General features: G+C 39.8%; 1 protein-coding gene across 1 annotated transcript in view; it reads right to left on the bottom strand.

The window, feature by feature from the left end:
- The window catches only part of ALK (ALK receptor tyrosine kinase), a gene marked incomplete at its 5' end in the record, with an annotated part of 722,056 nt that overhangs the window by 469,920 nt on the left and 233,347 nt on the right, over positions 1-18,789 (bottom strand). The gene's annotated exons all lie outside the window — the stretch shown is intronic.

The following is an 18,789-nucleotide window of genomic DNA, read 5'->3' as shown; positions in this document are numbered from 1 at the left end:
TGGTTGGAGTATATACTTTGTATGGATTCCATTACTGAGACTGTTTTATGGCCTCACACATGGTCTCTCCTGGAGAAAGTTTTCTGTGCACTTGAAAGGAATGTGCATTCTATAGTTCTCGAGTAGAGTGTTCTATATTTGTCAGTTAGGTTGAGTTGGTTGTTAGTATTGTTAAAGTCCTCTATATCCTTTTCTGCTTATTGTTCTATTCATTATTGGGAGGGGGTTATTGAGCTCTCCAACTAGAACTGTTAAATTATCTGTTTCTCCTCTCAATTGTGAGAGCTTTGTTTCATGTATTTTGAGTTCTGCTGTTAGATGCATATACATTTATAATTGTTATATCTTCCTGGTAAATTGACTCTTTTATCATTGTAAAATTTCCATCTTTTCCTTAGTAATGTTTCTTGTCTTAAAATCTTAAATTTTTCTGATATGAATATAGCTACTTCAGTTCTCCTATGGCTACTGTTTGCAAATATTTATTTTTCTACCCTTTTACTTTCAACCTATTTTTGTCTTTGAATCTATGATGTACCTCTTGTAGAAAGCACATAGTTGGATCTTGCTTTTTTTATCTAGTCTGTCAATCTCTGTCTTTCGATTCAATGTTTGGGCTATTTACGTTCAATATAACTAGTGATTTGGTTGTATTTACACTTGTCTTTTTGCTATTTGTTTTTTACATGTCTCCTGTCTTTTTAGTTCCTTTGTTCCTTCTTGACTGCCAAGTATTTTGCAATGTACCATTTAAAAACTTCTGTTGAATTTTTAAAAATGTTTTTGGAGCTATTTTCTTAGTGGTTGCTCGACGTTATGCATCTGAACTTATCACAGTCTACTTCAGATTAATACTAACCTAACTCCAGTAAAATACAGAAACTTTGTTCAAATATAGCTCCTTTCCATTTCCTACCCTTTGTTCTATTATTGTCTTACATACTATATCTATATATGTGTAAAGTCAACAATAAAGCTTTGTAATTGTGCATTTATATAATCTTATATCTTTCAAAAATGTTAAGAAAAATAAGAAAAAAATAATTATTGAGTCTTTTATATTAACTCACATATTTACTATTTCTGGTGTTCTTCATTTCTTCCCATGGATACAAGTTATCTCCTACTATAATTTCATTTCACTCTGAAGGTCTTACTTTAATATTTATTGTAAGGCAGGTCTGCTAACAACTGTGTATTCTAATTTTCTTCCCTGAAGATTGTTGATGGTCCTTTTGTTGTTGCTGTTTTGTTTTGTTTTCTTTCTTAAGTTAGTTCCTTTGTTTAATCACTTGGCTGAGCTACATCTGTGAAATCCATCTTCCCTATAATGTGTGGCTGCTGATGTCTCTGTTCAGTTTTTCTTTTTTTTAACGTTTTCATTTTACTTTTTATCCTGAATTCCTATGGGTCATTTGTGTGTAGCTTAGTGGTCTGCAGATATTTGGGCAGAGGATATGCTCAAACACCTTGAACCAGTAAGACTTCTGTCTTTTGCCAGTAGGTCTGTTTGTGGGTAAAAAAGTGCATTCAGTGCTTGGGCTGCTCATCTCTTTCATGTCTCCTCTGCATATATTCCCAGTCTTAGGGTTGACTAGAAAGTTGTGGCTGGCTTGGACTCTTTCCCATCTCCACTGGAAATATACATAGTCTCAATCATGAATGTGCCTGACCCAACCATGACAGAGTCGCAGGCCAGTTGAGTCATAGGTTTTCACTTTCACCTACAACACTGCCAGGCAAGTACTTTACCTCCTCCTCCAAATCAAGTGAGCCCCCTTCAAGTGTGGCACAGAAGCTGTTGGTCTTCACGGTGTACCCTACTTTGGCAGGACCTCTGTGTAGACTAAGTTAGGTAGACAGGAGAAGCACCAGGTCAGAATGCCACAGACTCCCACGTTCTTACCTGGGTCTTATCTGCAACCACACACTGAAGGAAAGATAGAAGTTCAACAGCTTCTTAAGCACAAATGCTTCTCAGATTGTTAGATTCATTTGGCCAATATTCAGAGCACTCATATGGTTGTTTTTGTCAATTTAGTCCAGCTTTGGAGTTTCTTTTCAGGGAGATAATTTGCCAGTCCCTTCACTTGGCCATAGCTGGAAATCCTGCCTCACCTTACTTCTCTGAAACTTATTTTATTAGTCTGAAACATGGATATTCATTTCTCTGAAACTACTTTATGGGCTTATTGAGAGAATCATATAAGGCATAGTATGATAAGTACTTGGCGTAAAGTAAGCCCTTGGTAATCATTGACAGGGTCATTGTATACAGTTGGGTGGATTGTGCCCTGCACAAATGTGTTAAGTGAGGGGGCAAGTGGGGCTGAGATTCAGCTCATGTTCTGCTTGTCAAGTTATGAGTTTTAGCACTGGCTGCACACAACCAGAAGAGGCATTTTCTCCTAATTCCTTCACCCAGTGGAGGCAACTTCTTCAAATTCACACAGAGGTTCCATATAGCCTAGCTTGTCCCAGGGCTGCCTTACCTCCCCTTGACCTTAGCCCTTCTTGAGCAGGCTAAATCCTTTTTCTTGATCTGGTCCAACATGTTTACAGGAAAGCTCCTTATCAATATCATGCCTTTTGGTTGTTTCTCCTCTATTTTCACTTTATTTTTTCTTTTCCTTTTCCAGGGTAAATGGACTCAATGACTCTATTCATGCTTTGTGAAAACATGGGTTTTTAAAAAGTTGTGGGCTGCCACTGCCGCTGATAGAGGTGTTGGGAAAAGTATGGCTAACTACATTTCCTGCAGAAGCTCAATATATAAATCCCTCTGAAAGATATGACTCACTAGGGATCCTTCTTCCACACCATCCTAGCACCTGGTTCCCTTCTGAAGAACACTGACTCTCCATCTTGAGTCTGACCTCAGGGACAAAGAAGCCAATTGACTCAGCTTATTTTTCTCTTACATGAGGTTTTAATTTTAAGTATTTCCTCTTGAAACACAAGACTTCCAGAATTTGCCCAACTTTCTTGTTTCTCTAGCAAGCAATATTTCTCAAATTTATCCTTGTACAAGTATCACACAAAAGGCAACAGGTCTGAATTTGTCTTTATCGGTAGGAGAAGCCTACTTCCAGTCTGTGTGTCAGCTAATCCTGCTGATCCTGCCTATTCTGCCTCCAGAGTTGTTTATGTGAAGGATGCATTCGCTTTTGAGGAGAAATAGAAGTTGAGGAGGGAAGAGGGCCACAGGACACAAGGATAGAAGACAGACGAAAAAGGAAAGACAGAAAAAATAAGAGAAAGGAATGAAGCACTCATGTGAAGGCTAGACAATTGCCGTTGATCTCTGGAGGGTTGCCAAGCCCAAAGAATTGAGACTATTAACTTCTCCAAATTCTTCATTTTGAAACACTGATTATTTTGATTGCTCTATATTTTAATATGCTCAATGTTTTTGATGTAATTTATATTTAAAGACTAAATAGGGAAGAATCTGTGTTAAGAGCTTGGACATGGGAGGGACAGCAGCAATGCACTGATTCCCCCCACACTTGGCAGCTCCCTGAGTACATACCACTGTTGGAATGGATACCTTTGGGGTATAAATGCAGTCTCTTAATAAATGAAGAAAAATAATTCTTAGGAGAGGCAGAGTATATAGTCTCAGGAACGATACCCGAATAATATTTTGTACTTGTGTTAGTGCAAGCAATATTGGAGGGGAAGGTATTGAACAGGATCATCTTATACCTTTGCTGCAGAAGTGAATTTAATTCTACTTCAGAATGAGAAGACCATTCTCATTTGCAGCATTCGCATTTTAGACCATTCTAATTTTATTTACAAGGAGTAACTAATTCTTTATTGCCAGCATAATACTTCAAATACCTCTTCCATTGCTTCCCAGTGCAGAGAATGCCAATCACATCAGACAGAAGACAGGTGGCAAAGAGAAAACAAGTGCAGGTCGGGGTACTCCACAACAGAGACACAGGGAGCTGCCACACCATGCATGCGGGCAGTTTCATTAACAAGTAAGTCTAGTAAATCCAGCATACTTTCAAATAATAACAGCTTCCAAAAAATTAGCTAAGAAAGAACTGATACCAAATAAATATGTTTCAATTAAGTATGACTAGCAATTAGTACTAAAAATTCTAAAGCAAGAAGTGGAGAGAATCAAGATAGATCATAATGCTTTAGATAAGAAAAACCTAGACTCTTACAATAGCAACCAGGTAAAAGGTCCTTACCAATCCTTCAGTAGGAAAACTGGACACTAGATTTGAAACTGTGCACAGTCCTTCTCAGCAAATTCTTTTGTCACGTCAAAAAAGTCTTAAATATGTTATACATGGACACCTGGGCCAAATAAGGCTTTTAGGGTCAAGATTCTTAAATCAAGACAGAGCAGTACGCCTTGCTTCAGACTGCTGTGGCTGGGATGACTGTTATTAGGCTGGGCTATGTGTTACTCTGCTATGCCATTTTCCTGTTTACAGAGTGGTCTCTTGTGCATCATCTCCATTCATTTTTATAACAAGTCAGGAAAGAGAGCGATAGAGAGAAAATGACCCCCAGGTCTCTCTTCAACTTACATTAGACCAGTCTTTCTCCATCTTGAATGAGTAAAGATTATCTTTCCACTGTAAGTAGAATTACACTGTAGTTATCCCCATTCAAGAGAATTTTATTTTATTCCTCTTTGCTAGGTCTTGGCTTTCCCTCAATTCTCTTCAAGCATAAATTCCAAGCGGTTCATAGCTTGTCTTTAACAGAGTCCATATTTCTTTAAGATGCGTCTTATCTGAACCATTTGATATACAGAAATCAGTGAGGCTAAAAATCCAGATAACACTAATAAAAAACCTTAATAAGAGGAAGTAGAAAATCAGAAAGACAACTCCACATGCTCTTAGAGCCTATCTAAGAGCCTACACACTCAATTTACCAACTGAAAAACTGAGGCCTGAGTTCGCATGTTAGCCGAGGGCAGCCCACCACTCCCAACTCTCAGCACAATGCTCCCTACGTTTCTGGAAGGGCAGTTCTAGTTGCAGTAACCGGATTCCATCTTCTCATACTGATTGAATCGCTATGTAGCCCAGATGGCAAGCTTCATGCTGTGGCTGCCTGAGGCAGCTCTCCTTGCCCTGGCCATCTGCAGAGAAGACATGGGTGAGAGTAGCCTTCCCCAGATCCTTCTGAAGACACTGCCCTTACCAGATACCACAGTGGATAGGCTGTGTCATGGAACAGAGGGAGTCTCCCAAGCATCACTGGTGTGTGCACGATGCCCTGAACTTCTGAATACTGTTAGACATCTCATGAGAGTAAGTCTTATATAGGAGTAGCCTGGGAAGCACGGTGTTTTATGAAGAGTTTGATATAATGGAAAAAATATGAAATTCAGTATTCAAAAACTGGAGTTCAAGACCTGGCTCTGCCACATTCCAGCTTTGTAGACTTTGTAGATGAGCAACTTACTTCATCTCTCTAAGCTTCCATCTGTGGGTCAAGAAATACGCAGTGATTAATCTGCCTGCCAATGCAGAGGACACAGGTTTGAGCTCTGGTCCAGGAAGATCCCACATGCTGTGGAGCAGCTAAGCCTGTGCGCCACAACTACTGAGCCTGTGCTCTAGAGCCCATGAACCACAACTACTGAGCTCACGTGCTGCAACTACCGAAGCCCATGCACCTAGAGCCCATGCTCCGCAACAAGAGAAGCCACCACAATGAGAAGCCCGCACACCGCAACGAAGAGTAGTCCCTGCTCGCTGCAACTAGAGAAAGCCTGCATGCAGCAACGAAGACCAAACACAGCCAAAAATAAATAAAATAAAAATAAATTTTAAAAAGAAAGAAACATTTAGTGAATGTCTATTTTATTCTGGGCACTGGGCCAGGCTCCTGGGACATCACAGTGAATGAGAAAGACCCAGTTTCTTCTGAGTAAACGTGGGACATCATAATGAATGAAAAAGACCGAGTTTCCTCTCTTTGAAGCCTACTATTTAGCCTTAGTTTACCAACCTATACATTAGGGACACTAACACTACCTGTCTCGTTGTTTTATGAGAATCAAAGGTAATCATGGATGGAAAATCACTTTGCAGACTATAGCTCTTTCCCGTTTCTCTTGAGACAGAGCCCAGGGCCTGACTGGCAGCCACTCACCACTGGCCCTGCATGTGTACTTTCACTGCATCTTCCACCTACCTCTCACTGGAGCTTCAGAGCAACTGTCCTGGGCAGCATCACAGCTTCCTTCCACAGGTGAGGTAGCCTCACCCCAGCTCCTCCATTTTGAGCAGTGAGCCTCTCCAGGTACTAGCCTGGGGTGTCTTCAGTCCTTCTTACCCACAGGAGCCAGACTCCCAGATGCAGCTGCATACTTCTAGCCTCAGCTCCTGCTGCTGCTCTTTCTGTTCCATTTCTGGTCCACAGAGATGTTTGCCCTGTTCCCTGTACAGGGGGAAGTCTACAGACTGCCTTCCCAGCAATAACTCAAAGGACATCTCCTACAGTAACTACAAGGAAATGTGTCTCTAAGGCCCAGTTAGTCCTCTGAGCCCTGCTCTTTCCAGAATGGTGCCTCAAAAGCATATGACTTTTCCTCCAAAGTTCCTCAAGACCAGCAGTATTAGTTTCCTATGGCTGCTATTACGAATTATCAGAAACTTAGTGGCTTAAAAAAATACAAATTTATTATCTTACAGTTCAGGAGGTCAGAAGTCTAAAATGAGTTGGTGGGCTATGTTCCTTCTGGATGAGATTCAAGGGCAAATCTATTTTCTTACTTTTTCTGGCTTCTAGAAGTTGCCTGCATTCCTTCTCTCATGGCCTCTTCCTCCATCTTCAACACCAGCAGCTGCTGTGCTGCCACTTTACGTGGAACTGTTTCCCCCCCTTGATTTTAGGTGTCCCTTGACTTAGATTTTAATTTATAGTGCCCTGCATTCAGTAGGGGATTACCAATTGTTGATTTAGGGAAGAAATATACGATTCAAAGAATAAATGGAATTTAAAAATTGATACAAATAGCACATAATTAAATGATTTCAAATCTCTGTCTCTCTCTGGCCTCTGATTCCATCATCACATCTTCTCTGACTCTGGCTCTCCTGCCTCCCTCTTTCACTTATCAGGACACTTGTGATTCCATTGGGCTCATCTGGAAAATCCAGGATAATCTCACCTGCAAAGTCCCTTGTGCCATGTAAGGCAACATATTCATAGGTTCTGGGATTAGGGCTTCTTTGGGTGGCCCTAATTTTATCTGCCACACCAGCTCACGGCACTATGCTGTGAACACTCCTCAGACTTGCTAGCCTCTCAAGGAGCTCCTCTTCCTCCCCTCAAGAGTGCCATATAGGTTTCCAGAGGCAATGCCCCATCTTGGTGCTGTGGTCTGAAGAGTGACTTGAGCCATGAGGGTGTCCAGCTTCCAGAACCCATGGCTAAGTCTTTGGGAATGGGTATATCTCTTGAGGCTGGTGGGGATTTCTGTGGCTCACAAATTTTGTGCCAGGTATATGGCTATCTTTTGTATTGGATATGCCTACACCCAGTCTTATATCAGAGCAGGAAGTAGCCTTAGTGACAATCTAGTCTAAGACTTTTACCTTACAGATGAGGAACCTACAGCCCAGAGAGGTAAAGTGACATCCCTTATGGCAAAGTTGTGACAAGAGTCAGGTTCCTTTTCCCTCCAACTCTTGTCTTCCTCTCTTACTCCACATGCCTTGTGGGCAGGGTTGTTAGATTCAGCTAAGGAAGGGCACAATCTTCACCAGACAACCATAATCCATCCCTTCCCACTGAAGGCTTCCTGTAGAAGGCAAAGGCAACACCCTGGAAGAGGCCCATTCTGATGGGGAGGCAAGAAATACTTCACCAGACACCCTGAAAACATGCCAACTCATTAAGGCAAATCCCTCTCTGGAGCTCAAGGTCCAGCTGCCAGGTTGGCACCAGAATCTCATTAGTATGAAAGAATCACAAGTCACAGCTTGTTGAGGGGTCAAGATCTAAGTCCCAGTGACCTGATTGCTCAGGAGATGACAGACACATTTCTGTAAGCAGAACCAGGGAACTAATATGGCCTCTCATGGTGAGTTCCAGAAGAGGGGCAGGGATAAGAGGCTACAAATAGCCCCAGTGACCTTGACCTTAGTATGATGAGAAGTTGTGTTCATATGAAATGCATGACTACCCAGAACCCTTCTGATACATCTGAAGGGGCAAAGATTGAATAGAAATAGGTCACGCTGATGTCACTCCTGCTTACATGCTGCACTTGGCCCCTGGGTCCATTCCTGAGCCTTATGCACAAGTGGTCACCCTTTGTAACCCTTCAAGGATAAGCGGAGCAGAAAGAGGGTGGGGTGGGGGTACAGTGGATTTGTGAGAAGATGTGAACTGCTGGTGCCCTGTAACCTACTCAGGCAGGCAGGAACGCAACCTGCTTGTCCATCTGCTTGTCTATCTCACCCAAGCCAGTACAGCTGGATTCTTTGATCATTGTGGCAGAAAATAGTTAACATGTTTTAACATTTTTTTTTCCCAAAGAAGTCTAAAATAATTCAATAATACATCGCCTCAAATGAGAATTTTTTATCTCCTTATATTAAAAAAATAATGACATGTTTTATCTTATTATAAAAGTAGTACATGCTTATGGACTCAAATTTGGAAAATACCAAGAGCACATAGGAGAGAATAAAAACCACTGATAATTGAGTCATCTAGAAATAACTTCTGCTACTATGTTAGTATATTTCCTTATAAGACTTTTTTTCTTATATACATATAGTTTTCTCTTTTACAAAACAAGTTATATAACACACATCGTTTAACCTTTTTTAAAAAAATCTAATAATAGGCCTTGAATACTTTCCCATATTACTAAATATTTTTATATAGCATAAATATAATGGCTGCATAATATTTAGGTATACTATATCTTATTTAACTAAATCCTTATTGTTTGAGCATTTAAATGATTTCTAGTTTTTCACCATGATAAACAACACCCCCAAGATACGTTTTTAGATAAGCCAATAGAAAATATTTGGTTGCAACCCTGTTCCTCAGGCCTGTCAGGTAGTCTATAGAGAAAAATATCTTTTGATTCTTGATGGTGAGTTAGTACATTAATAGCACTTAGACAAGAAGTGATTCCTTTCCTTTTCAAACCATATAGATTCTGAAAAAAGAGACTAAATGGTCTTTGAAACTCAGAGCGACCACAAGAGCTAAACCTGTCTGAAAGGCCTTCTTGATGGAGAGTGCCCAGCCAGCGCAGCTCAGGACATGGTAGATGAATAGATAGGGGGAAGTCTGCCCAGAAGGCTTCTTAAAGGACTGGAAAGGTACAGAGATATCAATGACTCTGGGGCTGGGTGACATGCCTTAGCAAACCCAATCCCATTTATAGAGGACAGATGTCCTGAGGTGGTCTCCAAAGTGTGTGCATGATTATTTTTATTTTAATTTAAAGAAGAAACAAAATAAGCTTTACCAATAGTATTATACAATAGAAACAAATATATACATATAATTGATGAATACATACATAGCAGGGGTGCTCAGAAATATTTTACTAATGGGGCATACAATAAAATAAAGTTTAGAGACCACTGCCTTAAACCAGAAACTTCATAGTAGACAGCGTGAGCAGAATAGGAAGGGAGCTTCAGGGGAACAGTCGACGTAGATAGACAGTCCCAGTTTGGATCACCCCATTTGATGTAAGTGAAAAGAAAGGAACATTGTACTGTCCTGGAGAGAGAGAGAGAGAGAGAGAGAGAGAGAGAGAGAGAGAGAGAGAGAGAGAGTGTGTGTGTGTGTGTGTGTGTGTGTGTGTGTTTCCAATTACATGTTTCTTCTATTCCAGTTTGCCTATCTCTCCTGACTGCTCTCCCAGCTTCAACATCCTTCTAAAACCAGAGGTCTTTGCTAAAGACTGATTATACAGACAAAGTGAGGGGAGCAATTATTGACCACCAGAAGCTAGGGAAGAGGTATGGAATGGATCCTCCTGCAGAACCTCCAGAAGGTACCAAACATACCAACATTTTGATTTCAGACTGCTGGCTTCCAGAACTGGAAAACATTAATTTCTGTAGTTTTTTTAAAATAAATTTATTTATTTTATTTTATTTATTTTATTTTTGGCTGTGTTGGGTCTTTGTTGCTGCACATGGGCTTTTCTCTGGTTGTGGCAAGTGGGGGCTACTCTTCGTTGTGGTGTGCAGGCTACTCATTGCCGTGGTTTATCTTGTTGTGGAGTATGGGCTCTGGCATGTGGGCTTCAGTAGTTGTGGCACACAGGCTCAGTAGTTGTGCCTCACGGGCTCTAGAGTGCAGGCTCAGTAGTTGTGGTGCACGGGCTTAGGTGCTCTGCGGCATGTGGGATCTTCCTGGACCAGGTATCAAACCTGTGTCCCCTGCATTGGCAGATGGATTCTTAACCACCGTGCCACCAGGGAAGCACAATTTCTGTTGTTTTAAGCCACCCAGTTTGTGTTCATTTGTTGCAGCAACTACTAGAATCTAACACAGAAGGGTACAACAGGAGTGGACCAAAAGGCTAAATGACCCCACTCTGGCACTGCAGTACCTCATCATCTGTGGCAGCTTCGCTAGTCATTTCAGAGCTCCAGAACAGTATTTCTCAACTTTTTGAAAACTAAGCTACTTAGATAAACAGGAAAATCTCAGTAGCAGAGTTCCATCCAGGCCCTCCACCAAAAACAAAACAAAAGAAAGTAGAAACTTGAGAATCACTGCCCTGGAAGAGAATTGAGTTGATACAGGAAGACTCTAGACTCCCAGCTGAGTCTACTCCCATTCTTCCTGTGTATGCATATGAGCGAGGGGTCGGGGAGGAGTTTTGGGGAGGAACTGCTAATCTGTTGTCCATTTTAAAGCTAGACCTTAAGACTGGCTGCCTAATAACATAATGAGGTCACAGACACCCCAAAACACACCACTGGATGAGGTCCTGCCCACTAGAAAGATAACATCCAGCCTCATCTACCAGAACACAGTCCCCTCCACCAGGAAGCCTGCACAACCCACTGAACCAACCTTAGCCACTGGGGGCAGACACCGAAAACAAAGGAACTATGAACCTGCAGCCTGTGAAAGGAGACACACCAAACACAGTAAGTTAAGCAAAATGACCTGGAAGGTAAAATAGTGGAAATAACTACTGCAGAGCAGAATAAAGAAAAAGAAATGAAAAGAATTGAGGACAGTCTTAGAGACTTTAAAATAAAGACCGTTACAAGAGATAAGGAGGGACACTACATAATGATCAAAGGATCAATCCAAGAAGAAGATATAACAATTGTAAATATTTATGCACCCAACACAGGAGCATCTCAATACATAAGGCAAATGCTAACAGACATAAAAGGCAAAATCAACAGTAACACAATCATAGTAGGGGACTTTACCACCCCACTTTCACCAATGGACAGATCATCCAAAATGAAAATAAATAAGGAAACACAGCTTTAAGTGATACATTAAACAAGATGGACTTAATTGATATTTATAGGACATTCCATCCAAAAACAACAGAATATACTTTCTTCTCAAGTGCTCATGGAACATTCTCCAGGATAGAGCATATCTTGGGTCACAAATCAACCCTTGGTAAATTTAAGAAAATTGAAATCATATCAAGTATCTTTTCCGACCACAACGCTATGAGACTAGATATCAATTACAGGAAAAAGATTGGTAAAAAATACAAAAACATGGATGCTACACAGTACACTGCTAAATAACCAAGAGATCACTGAAGAAATCAAAGAGGAAATCAAAAAATACCTAGAAACAAACAAACCAAAAAAAAAAAACCTAGAAACAAATGACAATGAAAACACAATGACCCAAAACCAAGGGGATGCAGCAAAAGCAGTTCTAAGAGGGAAGTTTATAGCAATACAATCCTACCTCAAGAAACAAGAAACATCTCAAATAAACAACCTAACCTTACAACTAAAGCAATTAGAGAAAGAAGAACAAAAAAACCCCCAAAGTTAGCAGAAGGAAAGAAATCATAAAGATCAGATCAGAAATAAATGAAAAAGAAATGAAGGAAAGAATAGCAAAGATCAATAAAACTAAAAGCTGGTTCTTTCAGAAGATAAACAAAATTGATAAACCATTAGCCAGACTCATCAAGAAAAAAAGGGAGAAGATTCAAATCAGTAGAATTAGAAATGAAAAAGGAGACGTAACAACTGACACTGCAGAAATACAAAGGATCATGAGAGATTACTACAAGCAACTATATGCCAATAAAATGGACAACCTGGAAGAAACGGACACATTCTTAGAAAAGCACAACTTTCTGAGACTGAACCAGGAAGAAATAGAAAATATAAACAGACCAATCACAAGCACTGAAATTGAGACTGTGATTAAAAATCTTCCAACAAACAAAAGCCCAGGAACAGACAGCTTCATAGGCCAATTCTATCAAACATTTAGAGAAGAGCTAACTAACACCTACCCTTCTCAAACTCTTCCAAAATACAGCAGAGGGAGGAACACTCCCAAACTCATTCTACGAGGCCACCATCACCCTGATACCAAAACCAGACAAAGATGTCACAAAGAAAGAAAACTACAGGCCAATATCACTGATGAACATAGATGCAAACATCCTGAACAAAATACTAGCAAACAGAATCCAACAGTACATTAAAAGGATGATACACCATGATCAAGTGAGGTTTATCCCAGGAATGCAAGGATTCTTCAATATGTGCAAATCAATCAATGTGATACACCATATTAACAAACTGAAGAATAAAAACCATACGATCATCGCAATAGATGCAGAAAAAGCTTTTGACAAAATTCAACACCCATGTTTGATAAAAACCCTTGATAAAGTAGGCATAGAGGGAATGTTCCTCAACATAAAAAAGACCATACATGACAAGGCCATATATGACAAATCCACAGCCAACATCATTCTCAATGGTGAAAAACTGAAAACATTTCCACTAAGATCAGGAATAAGACAAGGTTGCGCACTCTCGCCACTATTATTCAACGTAGTTTTGGAAGTTTCAGCCACAGCAATCAGAGAAGAAAAATAAATAAAAGGAATCCAAATCGGAAAAGAAGAAGTCAAGTTGTCGCTATTTGCAGATGACATGATACTACATAGAGAGAATCCTAAAGATGCTACCAGAAAACTACTAGAGCTAATCAATGAATCTGGTAAAGTAGCAGGATACAAAATTAATGCACAGAAATCACTTGCATTCCTATACACTAATGATGAAAAATCTGAAAGAGAAATTAAGGAAACACTCCCAATTACCATTGCAACAAAAAGAATAAAAATACTTAGGAATAAACCTACCTAAGGAGACAAAAGACCTGTAGGCAGAAAACTATAAGACACTGATGAAAGAAATTAAAGATGATACAAGCAGATGGAGAGACATACCATGTTGTTGGATTGGAAGAATCAACATTGTGAAAATGACTCTACTACCCAAAGCAATCTACAGATTCAATGCAATCCCTATCAAATTACCACTGGCATTTTTCACAGAACTAGAACAAAAAAATTCACAATTTGTACAGAAACACAAAAGACCCCGAAGAGCCAAAGCAATCTTGAGAAAGAAAAATGGAGCTGGAGGAATCAGGCTCCCTGACTTCAGACTATACTAAAAAGCTGCAGTAATCAAGACAGTATGGTACTGGCACAAAAACAGAAATATAGATCAATGGAACAGGATAGAAAGCCCAGAGATAAACCAACCACATATGGTCACCTTATCTTTGATAAAGGAGGCAAGAATATACAATAGATAAAAGACAGCCTCTTCAATAAGTGGTGCTAGGGAAACTGGACAGCTACATGTAAAATAATGAAAGTAGAATACTCCCTAACACCATACACAAAAATAAACTCAAAATGGATTAAAGACCTAAATGTAAGGCCAGACACTATAAAACTCTTAGAGGAAAACATAGGCAGAACACTCTATGACCTAAGTCACAGCAAGACCCTTTCTGACCCACGTCCTAGATAAATGAAAATAAAAACAAAAATAATCAAATGGCAACTAATGAAACTTAAAAGCTTTTCACAGCAAGGGAAACCATAAACAAGACAAAAATACAACACTTAGAATGGGAGAAAATATTTGCAAATGAAGCAACTGACAAAGCATTAATCTCCAAAATTTACAAGCAGCTCATGCAGCTCAATATCAAAAAAACAAACAACCCAATCCAAAAATGGGCAGAAGACCTAAATAGACATTTCTCCAAAGAAGATATACAGACTGCGAACAAACACATGAAAGGATGCTCAACATCACTAATCATTAGAGAAATGAAAATCAAAAGTACAATGAGGTATCACCTAACACAGGTAAGAATGGCCATCATCAAAAAATCTACAAACAATAAATGCTGGAGAGGGTGTGGAGAAAAGGGAATCCTCTTGCTCTGTTGGTGGGAATGTAAATTGATACAGCCACTATGGAGAACAGTATGCAGGTTCCTTAAAGAACTAAAACGGAATTTTAAAAAAAAATGGTTCTGAAAAACCTAGGGGCAGGACAGGAATAAAGACACAGACGTAGAGAATGGACTTGAGGTCATGGGGTGGGGGAAGGGTAAGCTGTGATTAAGTGAGAGCGTGCCATGGAGTTATATATACTACCAAATGTAAAACAGATAGCTAGTGGGAAGCAGCCACATAGCTCAGGGAGATCAGCTCGGTGCTTTGTGAACACCTAGAGGGGTGGCAGGGAGGGTGGGAGGGAGACGCGGGAGACGCAAGAAGGTAGAGATATGGGGATATATGTATATATATAGCTGATTCACTCTGTTATAAAGCAGAAACTAACACACCATTGTAAAGCAATTATACTGTAATAAAGATGTTAAAAAAAAAAAAGCTAAAGCTTAGCTAGAGATCAAAATCTTATCTCACTAATTCCAGAAGTAGTAGACATTAAACATGCCCCTGACACTTCTTAAAAAGTCACAGAATGCCTCCACCTGATGATTCCTCAAGATTTTATTAATCTATAATATTGTGTTCTATCAAGATCATCACTTTTTATTATCTTGCTGCTCTGAATTGTTTCTCCCTTATTATTCTCAGCTACAGGGGCCATAAATTAAATTCATTCAGAATTTATACTCCTACAGTTCATTATATGTGATTGGTATTATCTCGCTGCCTTTCTCTGGCTCTTCTATATCCCCTGACAAGAAATATTGTAATAGAGTCTAAATACCATCCAACCAATAAATGTTGAGTTTAAAAAACAAACAAGAAAAAAAAAAAACTCTATTGACTACAGTGCCCTAAAGGGCACTCCATCACTCCTTTTTATCTCCACCAATGGTATTATTTCTGCCGAAATGACAGAGAAAGTGAGATTCTAAAGAGTTGAGAGTTAGGTCCTTGCTTTGCTGCTGTCTGGATTGGGCATGTCATTTCCTCTCCCCTCACCTTCACCTCTTTCCCTGAAGGCCAAGGGACATTACAATACATCAGCCTGCTTCATGAGGAGCAACCCTACTTCAGGGAACAGATAGCGATGTAATCAGTTGACTCAAAAATCAATGAGTGGTCCATTACTGGAAATTCTGAACACCTCTCAGTGACCTTCCAGAAGCATCGCTACAAAAGCTGGGAGGATAGTCTCTTGTTTCTAAGACTGACCAAGGCTGTGGAATATAGATCCCTCCATTAGACCCCCAAAAAAATAAACACAAGTATTTGATAATGGTGAGATTCCCCCAAGTTATGTTTGGATGTGTTTGTTCACTAAAGAACTTGATAAAATGAACTGGTATATCCACAGCGGCTTTGTCATGGTTGTTCCCATCATAATCTTCAGTGATGTGAGATTCTACCACGCTACGAAGAGCGGTGATTTTTCAGAGAGATGGAAGTTGGCAATACTTACTAAAAAGTGGAGATTCGAATCCTGGCTGATTCATCTAATGGGAAATGGTTCACATTCAATGCATGCTCTGGCCCTTGGGACTCAGCTTTATAGAAACATAAAGGCCTCAATATATTTCCACAGTCAGGACCACCGAGAAGTGAGTATTTCTTTCTTCCCTCCTCTCCTTCCTTATTTTTTCTCACGGTACAGGGAGTAACGGGCAGATTCTAAAGATCATAAGATCGAGGATGGAGGAGGAGAAACCGGTCAGAGAGTGGCAATACATAATCTATTGGCACTGCTTTAAAACTTGTTTAAAAATTTAAAAAGCACTGATCTTCAAAGTTATAAAGTCTGACACCACAACATCTGTGGACAGTTGCCACTTGTCCCTCTCTCCTGATCTCACTGAACTGTAATCACAATTCAATAGTTATCAGATAAAAAAACCGTACAATGACCAAAACTGCATGTACTGCCAGGACTGTTTCTAGAGGTCAGGAATTGGGATACAGAGACATCCCTAAGGGTGGCTCAATGGGAGTACGCCTGAAAAAGGGTCCACACCAATAGTACAGTAAACCTCAGAATCACCTGAGAAACTTACACAACCATAAAATAAAACGGAGTCCCATAGAAATCAAAGCTGCAATGACATACTGTATTCCATCCACCAGATGAACAAAAATGACAAAGTCTGGCAATACCGGGTACTGGTGAGGATGTAGGATCCCGGATGTACTAATACATCACTAGAGGGAGTATAACTTGGTGCCACCACTTTGGAAAATACATTGGATTATCTATTGAAATGGAAGCTGTACCTTGTGACCCAGAAATTCCACTCCAAGTTCTACGCTCTAGAGAAACTCTTGGACGTGCATACGCACCAAGAGGCATGCACAAAAATGCTGACAGTAGAGTTGTTGGTAATAGCAAAAGCCTGGAAACAACCCAAATATCTAATGACAGTGGAAGAGAGAAATTGTGGTATTTTTCTGCAATGGATTCAAAACCAAATGAACCACAGCTACATGCGTCAAAATGAGCAAATCACAGAACAAAAACATTATTCCATTTATATAACAGGTTGCAAATCTAATCTATATGTTGTTTGAGGCTATATACATAAGTGGTAAGGCCACAAAGAAAGCAAATGAATGATTAACACAAAGTGCAGGATAATATTTACCTCTGGGGAAAGGGAGAGATTTTTGATCTGGGTGGGGGACAGAAGAGATTGTAAAGGGACTGACAGCATTCAAATTCTTACACTTGGTGATGAGAATACAAGTACTGATTTTATTGTAATCTTTAATCCTTGCATATATGTTATATCTACTTTTTTGCACATGCTAGCTTTTATAGTAAAATTTTAAAATCTACAGATTTCTAGGCTCTATCTCAGATCTACTGAATCAGAATTAGGCTATAGCGCTTAGGAAGTATTTTTTTATAAGTTCTCCAGAATATTCGGAGGCATTATTGGGTTAAGAGCACACACCTACACACATATACACCCTACGTTACACAACAGTATCCAGATGAAAGCAGCTTAAAATATGTATCAAAGTCAAGAAATTTCAAGAGAGTCATAAAAATAGAAAAGGTCAGCCTGGGAGAGTGTGTAGAAAAGAAAGGTGCCTCATAGTTCAGGGCTCAAGGCTGATGTAGGAGCCTGGGAGCATTAGTTACTAGTTATTAGTCTCCCATGAGCGTACTTGAGCCCTGTCCCTGTTAGTTTCCCAAGAGCATCTGCCTGAGATAATCACCCCTAAGAACTGGGCCCACAGCAGGCTGTCACCACAGCTTTCGCTACAAAGACAGAAACATGATATGGTGAAAAGTATTCTGGTCTATGACTCATCACGGCAGACATCTAGACCTGGACCCACATGTATAAGCTGATCTTTAGCAAGTTGCTTCCCCTCTCTGAGCCCTAGCTTTCCCATCTGTCCTGACTCCCTCACAAAATTGGAATCCAATGAGAGTGCAGTTGGAAGGGCTTTGCAAACTGAAAATACTACTCTGAATGTCCAGTAAGTCCAGTACTATGTCAGTTATCATTTCTTCCTGAAAGTTAGAAATATAGGTGGTCTATTCTGGGTCAGTAAAGTTTTCTGAGTCCAAGGAATTGGGAGCTCTAAGATTTGCCTTAAAGAGACCTGAGGCAGTGCTAGGGCTTAGTGCCTCCACATCTCTCTCTAAAAACTCAGCAAATATTTAACAAGCACCCACTACTTACCCTCAGCCTACCTTTTCCAGTCCTGATAATTTAGAAGAGGATGTTCATAAACAGCAAAGAACTACTGGAAGCACCTTGCAGAACTAATATGCAGTCTAAATATTCATTAATGGCTTTGAAACTAACATTTAACTCAGTTATACAACACCTTCCAAATTAGGATTGCCAGATTTAGCAAATAAAAATGTACAACACTCAATTACATTTGAATTTTTTAGTATAATTTGAATAATTTTTAAGTATAAGTATGTCCCAACTATTGCATGAGACATACTTATACTAAAAAATCATTTGTTATTCACTGGAAGCCCAAAGTTAACTGGATGTCCTGTGTTTTAACTGGCAACCCCATTCCAAATGAACAAACAGATTAACATTTTCTTCTATATTTACATTGGGAAATCTGCATGAAAGAGAGCTATGAAATCCTATTTTCTTTCATTAATAAGAGCGTAAAGGGTTGGATTGATCCTGAAATTGGACTTGCAACCTCCTCTTCCTTGTATAGCCCAAGAAGACATGAAGAGGCACAGATATTACAAACAGGTTTCAAAGGAAACAGGATGGAACAGGGGTGGAGAAGCCTCAAAATTTCAAACAGAAATAGACATCCCAGCCCCATCC

The sequence above is a fragment of the Stenella coeruleoalba genome, assembly GCF_951394435.1.
Source record: "Stenella coeruleoalba genome assembly, chromosome: 13".
NCBI lineage: Eukaryota > Metazoa > Chordata > Mammalia > Artiodactyla > Delphinidae > Stenella > Stenella coeruleoalba.
The sequence above is the reverse complement of the archived record's forward strand: the minus strand, read 5'-3'. Positions and strand labels throughout refer to the sequence as shown.